Source organism: Oncorhynchus kisutch, unplaced genomic scaffold, assembly GCF_002021735.2.
Source record: "Oncorhynchus kisutch isolate 150728-3 unplaced genomic scaffold, Okis_V2 scaffold2128, whole genome shotgun sequence".
Classification (NCBI taxonomy): domain Eukaryota; kingdom Metazoa; phylum Chordata; class Actinopteri; order Salmoniformes; family Salmonidae; genus Oncorhynchus; species Oncorhynchus kisutch.
The window spans coordinates 28,914-35,982 of record NW_022264073.1 but is presented as its reverse complement, the minus strand read 5'-3'; the positions used below and the strand labels follow the sequence as shown (position 1 = coordinate 35,982).

At 41.3% G+C, this 7,069-nt stretch overlaps 4 non-coding genes across 4 annotated transcripts; all 4 read right to left on the bottom strand.

Moving 5' to 3' along the window:
- Positions 1-800: 800 nt before the first annotated feature.
- Positions 801-872, bottom strand: trnat-ugu (transfer RNA threonine (anticodon UGU)). The gene has a single exon. It is a non-coding gene; the product is annotated as a tRNA-Thr (tRNA).
- Positions 873-1,406: 534 nt separating this feature from the next.
- Positions 1,407-1,478, bottom strand: trnaa-cgc (transfer RNA alanine (anticodon CGC)). The gene has a single exon. It is a non-coding gene; the product is annotated as a tRNA-Ala (tRNA).
- A 1,403-nt stretch (positions 1,479-2,881) lies between these two features.
- On the bottom strand, positions 2,882-2,953 carry trnat-ugu (transfer RNA threonine (anticodon UGU)). Its single transcript has one exon. It is a non-coding gene; the product is annotated as a tRNA-Thr (tRNA).
- Positions 2,954-3,488: 535 nt separating this feature from the next.
- trnaa-cgc (transfer RNA alanine (anticodon CGC)) lies at positions 3,489-3,560 on the bottom strand. The gene has a single exon. It is a non-coding gene; the product is annotated as a tRNA-Ala (tRNA).
- Positions 3,561-7,069: the final 3,509 nt, after the last annotated feature.

Here is a 7,069-nt window from a genome sequence, read left to right as displayed (position 1 = left end):
CAAGTGAGTAAAATGAAAATGTCTGCAAGTATTCAGAGGGGTCTGAATACTTGCTAAATACAGCGACTAAGCAGTCGCTAAGGTTTACACGACTGAAAGTGTAGTGAGGGACATGATGTTCTCCAGCTTCAGCGATATGTTTGCAAATTCGTTCCAGTCATTGTGTCAGCAGAGAACTGGAAGGAAAGGCGGCCAAAGGATATGGTGGTTGGCTTTGGGGATTGACCAGTGAGATATACTGCTGGAACGCGTGCTACGGGTGGGTGTTTGTTATCAGTGACCCGGTGAGCTGAGATAGGCGGAGCTTACCTAGCTAGAGCCCCTAAAACGATGACCTGAAACCAGTGGGTCTGCGACGAATATGTAGCGAGGGGCCAGCCCGACTAGAGCATACAGGTCGTAAGTGGCCCATATCAATACACATGGACCCTGTCTTTCCACTGTTCTAATGAAAGTACATTCCATAATATCATCTAGTTTCCATAACGTCGAACAGGCTTGAACCCAGGATGGAAACCCATGTGCTTCAGTTTACAAAACAGATGACTTAGCACATCTATTCCTTCTTAAAATGTCAACATTCTGGAAAGTAGAGTTGTGCAAAAGCTAATTTCACAACTAAATATACTCATCAGAAAATTTGGGGATTAACTTCAGAGCGCATGCATTTCAAGTATTAGCTCTACCGTAGAGGTACATCCCCTTACTATATGATAGCAGGGTTGCCATTTTGAGAACTTTTTTTTTCTTCAAGTCCTCCAGTGAAAGAACCTTCCCATGGTACCAGCTATCTTTCAGTAAGGCACGGATGGGATTTGAACCCATGATCTTCGGTTTACAAGACCGACACCTTAACCACTTGCCACCATACCACTCTATGCTGCAAGATATTTATCAATATTCTGGAAAGTAGTAGTTGTGTAATGTGAATTTGGCACACAAATAACATCTCTGTTCCTGTGAGAATTTCAACATTCTGGAAAGTAGGAGTTGTGTAATGTGAATTTGGCACACAAATACTCAGTGGAGAACCTTGGGATTGAACCAAGTACTAAAATAGCATGCACTCCCCCTCTGAGCTTCGATACAATTTTATTTGCAGATAAAATGCAATATTAATACAATGTACTTTTTATATACACCACTCCATTGAAACTACAATGAAATGATAGCAGCAATTCTAAATACAAGCAAGTATGGACAGTCATCTAACCCATGAACTTCAGTTTTTGAAAATGATGCAATTGAAGTTGGCAACCATGCCACTTCTGTTACATAAATGTACGAACAGGGAATGAACACATGTTCTTCAGATTACAAGAGCAAATTATTTAGCACGTCTCTGTTTCCTGCTGAGAATTTCAATATCCTGGAAAGTAGGAGATGGGCCATTGCAAAAGCTTTAATGGAGAAGCTGGGGATTGAACCCAGGACCTCATACATGCGAAGCATGCGCTCTACCACTGAGCTACATCCCCTTTCTGGGAAAGAAATTGTTTTTTCTTATTTTTTTAAATTTCACCTGTAATTAATCAGGTAAGCTAGTTGAGAACAAGTTTTCATATTCAACTGCGACCTGGCCAAGATAAAGCAAAGCAGCGCAACACAAACAACAACACAGAGTTACAGATGGAATAAACAAGCGTACAGTCAATAACACAATAGAAGAAAAAAAGAAAGTCTATATACAGTGCGTGCAAATGAAGGTAAGGCAATAAATAGGCCATAGTAGCGAAGTATTTACAATTTAGCAAATTAACACTGGAGTGATAGATGAGCAGATGATGATGTGCAAGTAGAAATACTGGTGTGCAAAGAGCAGAAAGTATATTAAAACAATATGGGGACGAGGTAGGTAGATTGGGTGGGCTATTTACAGATGGGCTTTGTACAGCTGCAGCGATCAGTTAGCTGCTCAGATAGCCGATGTTTAAAGTTAGCAGTGTTGCCAACACCTCAGTAAGGAAAGTAGCTATTGGCTGTCCTAAAAGTCACTAGAAGTTGCTAAATGATGTCATCACCTAATTTGCATAATTGTCCATGTGCATGTAATTGTGATGGACACTGTAGGAGTGAGGAATAACATTGTGGAAGAGACAAAAAGTGAGTAAAATGAAAATGTCTGCAAGTATTCAGAGGGGTCTGAATACTTGCTAAATACAGCGACTAAGTCGCTAAGTTGGCAACACTGAAAGTTAGTGAGGGAAATATGTCTCCAGCTTCAGCGATTTTTGCAATTCGTTCCAGTCATTGTCAGCAGAGAACTGGAAGGAAAGGCGGCCAAAGGAGGTGTTGGCTTTGGGGATGACCAGTGAGATATACCTGCTGGAACGCGTGCTACGGGTGGGTGTTGTTATCGTGACCAGTGAGCTGAGATAAGGCGGAGCTTTACCTAGCATAGACTAAAAAGATGACCTGGAACCAGTGGGTCTGGCGACGAATATGTAGCGAGGGCCAGCCGACTAGAGCATACAGGTCGTAGTGGCCATATCAATACAATTGACCCTTTCTTTACACTGTTCTAATGAAAGTACATTTCCATAATATCATCTAGTTTCCATAAACGTCGAACAAGGCTTGAACCCAGGATTGAACCCATGTGCTTCAGTTTACAAAAACAGATGACTTAGCACATCTATTTCCTTCTTAAAATGTCAACATTCTGGAAAGTAGAGTTGTGCAAAAGCTAATTTCACAACTAAATATACTCATCAGAAAATTTGGGGATTAACTTCAGAGCGCATGCATTTCAAGTATTAGCTCTACCGTAGAGGTACATCCCCTTACTATATGATAGCAGGGTTGCCATTTTGAGAACTTTTTTTTTCTTCAAAGTCCTCCAGTGAAAGAACCTTCCCATGGTACCAGCTATCTTTCAGTAAGGCACGGATGGGATTTGAACCCATGATCTTCGGTTTACAAGACCGACACCTTACCACTTGGCCACCATACCACTCTATGCTGCAAGATATTTATCAATATTCTGGAAAGTAGTAGTTGTGTAATGTGAATTTGGCACACAAATAACATCTCTGTTTCCTGTGAGAATTTCAACATTCTGGAAAGTAGGAGTTGTGTAATGTGAATTTGGCACACAAATACTCAGTGGAGAACCTTGGGATTGAACCAAGTACTAAAATAGCATGCACTCCCCCTCTGAGCTTCGATACAATTTTATTTGCAGATAAAATGCAATATTAATACAATGTACTTTTTATATACACCACTCCATTGAAACTACAATGAAATGATAGCAGCAATTCTAAATACAAGCAAGTATGGACAGTCATCTAACCCATGAACTTCAGTTTTTGAAAATGATGCAATTGAAGTTGGCAACCATGCCACTTCTGTTACATAAATGTACGAACAGGGAATGAACACATGTTCTTCAGATTACAAGAGCAAATTATTTAGCACGTCTCTGTTTCCTGCTGAGAATTTCAATATCCTGGAAAGTAGGAGATGGGCCATTGCAAAAGCTTTAATGGAGAAGCTGGGGATTGAACCCAGGACCTCATACATGCGAAGCATGCGCTCTACCACTGAGCTACATCCCCTTTCTGGGAAAGAAATTGTTTTTTCTTATTTTTTTAAATTTCACCTGTAATTAATCAGGTAAGCTAGTTGAGAACAAGTTTTCATATTCAACTGCGACCTGGCCAAGATAAAGCAAAGCAGCGCAACACAAACAACAACACAGAGTTACAGATGGAATAAACAAGCGTACAGTCAATAACACAATAGAAGAAAAAAAAGAAAGTCTATATACAGTGCGTGCAAATGAAGGTAAGGCAATAAATAGGCCATAGTAGCGAAGTATTTACAATTTAGCAAATTAACACTGGAGTGATAGATGAGCAGATGATGATGTGCAAGTAGAAATACTGGTGTGCAAAGAGCAGAAAGTATATTAAAACAATATGGGGACGAGGTAGGTAGATTGGGTGGGCTATTTACAGATGGGCTTTGTACAGCTGCAGCGATCAGTTAGCTGCTCAGATAGCCGATGTTTAAAGTTAGCAGTGTTGCCAACACCTCAGTAAGGAAAGTAGCTATTGGCTGTCCTAAAAGTCACTAGAAGTTGCTAAATGATGTCATCACCTAATTTGCATAATTGTCCATGTGCATGTAATTGTGATGGACACTGTAGGAGTGAGGAATAACATTGTGGAAGAGACAAAAAGTGAGTCAAATGAAAATGTCTGCAAGTATTCAGAGGGGTCTGAATACTTGCTAAATACAGTGACTAAGTCGCTAAGTTGGCAACACTGAAAGTTAGTGAGGGAAATATGTCTCCAGCTTCAGCGATTTTTGCAATTCGTTCCAGTCATTGTCAGCAGAGAACTGGAAGGAAAGGCGGCCAAAGGAGGTGTTGGCTTTGGGGATGACCAGTGAGATATACCTGCTGGAACGCGTGCTTTGGGTGGGTGTTGTTATCGTGACCAGTGAGCTGAGATAAGGCGGAGCTTTACCTAGCATAGACTAAAAAGATGACCTGGAACCAGTGGGTCTGGCGACGAATATGTAGCGAGGGCCAGCCGACTAGAGCATACAGGTCGTAGTGGCCATATCAATACAATTGACCCTTTCTTTACACTGTTCTAATGAAAGTACATTTCCATAATATCATCTAGCTTCCATAAACGTCGAACAAGGCTTGAACCCAGGATTGAACCCATGTGCTTCAGTTTACAAAAACAGATGACTTAGCACATCTATTTCCTTCTTAAAATGTCAACATTCTGGAAAGTAGAGTTGTGCAAAAGCTAATTTCACAACTAGATATACTCATCAGAAAATTTGGGGATTAACTTCAGAGCGCATGCATTTCAAGTATTAGCTCTACCGTAGAGGTACATCTGTTAGAAATTAGATATGTAGATGGGTGAGCCGGTCAAGGATCGATTCAGACAAAGTGGTAAATTTTATGACAAGTAAGTTTATTCAGAGTGAAGATATCTAGTACAGCGTAATTACGGCTCCTCCGTTAGTTCATATGGAACAGCAGGCAAAGAGACCGTTACAATCAGTACACCACTAATATACAGAACAGAAAGTAGGTTGATTCTGGAAGATCGGATCTTTGGATTGGTTCAGCTGGGGTGTAGTCTGTAGTCTTCCGCCATTGGCTCAGTTGTCTGTCCGTCATCGTAGAATCCTCTTCGGGCACACAATGTTCAGCTACAAAGGAGATTATGTGTGTGCACTGGTTTTGGCAGTTAGTGTAATGCGGGAGCTATCCTGTAGGGGACCCCACAGGCTTTACTTTGAGTTGTAGCCCTGTATTAGCAATAGGTTGGTCACCTGCATAAGAAATAGCATTTCTCTACAAAACCCTCTCTTCACGTCTCACCAGAGACGTGACACAACCTAACTAGATCCAGACACAAAAGAAAACTTTTCCCAGAAGGAAAAGTTTCGTGATTCCCTCTCTTCACATCTCCTAAGAGATAGTCCAGATACTCTAAGCAAAAAAAAAAACATAACCCAAAAAGGAAAACGAGGTAAGGTAAGTCTATACGGAATGGCCCACAATGGCCGCAATGCCCCCTCTTCCCATCTCAGAAGAGGCACGACATACAATGGAGAAGCTTAATCAATAAAAGCAACTGGATCCCCCTCTTCATACTCGGGTTCCCCATCCCCTAAAAGGGGAAACATCTGGGAAGGGCTTGCTGGGTCAATGGCCTTAGATATAACTCTAGTAGTGAGTGAGCGAATACATGGAATGCAGCAGCAGCCGCACAACACTAAAATGGCTGCAAAAACTGAGATAGAGACCAAAATTGAGGATACCAAGGTTTTATATTTCCCAAACGCGTTCATCCAGGAATCCCACATGGAGGTGTCTATGCCAGAATGGGATTTCATTTTACCATTAAGAGTCCTCAAACCTTCTAGGGTTATGGTCAAGCTACCATCGGAGGCTGTGTTATTAGGGATGAAAGTACAACACTGTTCACCAAACATAGTACAAGCTCCACCTTTCTCCGCCAGTAGCATATCCACTGCAATGCGATTCTGGAATGTAATAAGAGAAGTTGCAGCCAGGCTCTCATGCTCCATACCGTTATCTCGCACCTGGCTCCTGTTATCTAACAAAAGACCGCTTGTTCTCGCAACCCCACGCTCTGAATGTGCCCTCCCTTCTGTATTTTTTCCAGCATGAGAAAGTCCCCTGGCCCTGACACTTTTAACAATGTTTCAAGTCAGCTATGTTGCATAACACTTACATACATCAACACAAGCCAACAGCAGATAATATGCAATCATATATATGGTAATGGCTATAATGTAAAACACAGGATCCAATAATCCCTCTTTTTCACACCCCCATGGGTGTGAACAAAAATTCAGCAATGAATCATATAACAGTTACAAAGTTTAAAATACCTTCATGTCCTCCATATCGATCCCACTATGTACTAGATTGGCTACCAGCCACCTAGGAACTTACAACCCTCATGTCAAAAGAGAACAACAGCTCATTCAAAAACAGAACAAAAGAAAATGGTGTGAAATTTAAGCCCCCCTTTTAGCAAAAACAGGATAACACTTTATTGTTTATTGACATGTAAGATACAGGATAAAACTTTGGTCATGGAAAACAGTAAAGCATAGCAAAGCATTATTATAAACCATCTGGTCCTCTCAGCTACTCCTATCCTGCACCAGTTGGGCTTTGTTAGAAATTGGATATGTAGACGGGCGAGTCGGTCAAGGATCGATTCAGACAAGGTGGTAAATTGTATGACAAGCTACAGTTTATTCAGAGTGAAGATATCTAGAACAGCGTAATTACGGCTCTCCCGCTGGTTCGTACGGAAACGCAGACGAAGAAGAGACCGTTACAATCAGTACACCACTAATATATAGAATAGAAAGTAGGTTGATTCTGGAAGATCGGATCTTTGGATTGGTTCAGCTGGGGTGTAGTCTGTAGTCTTCCGCCATTGGCTCAGTTATCTGTCCGTCATCGTAGAATCCTCTTCGGGGACACAATGTTAAGATACAAAGGAGATTATGTGTGTGTGCGCTGGTTTTGGCAATTAGTGTAATGCGGGAG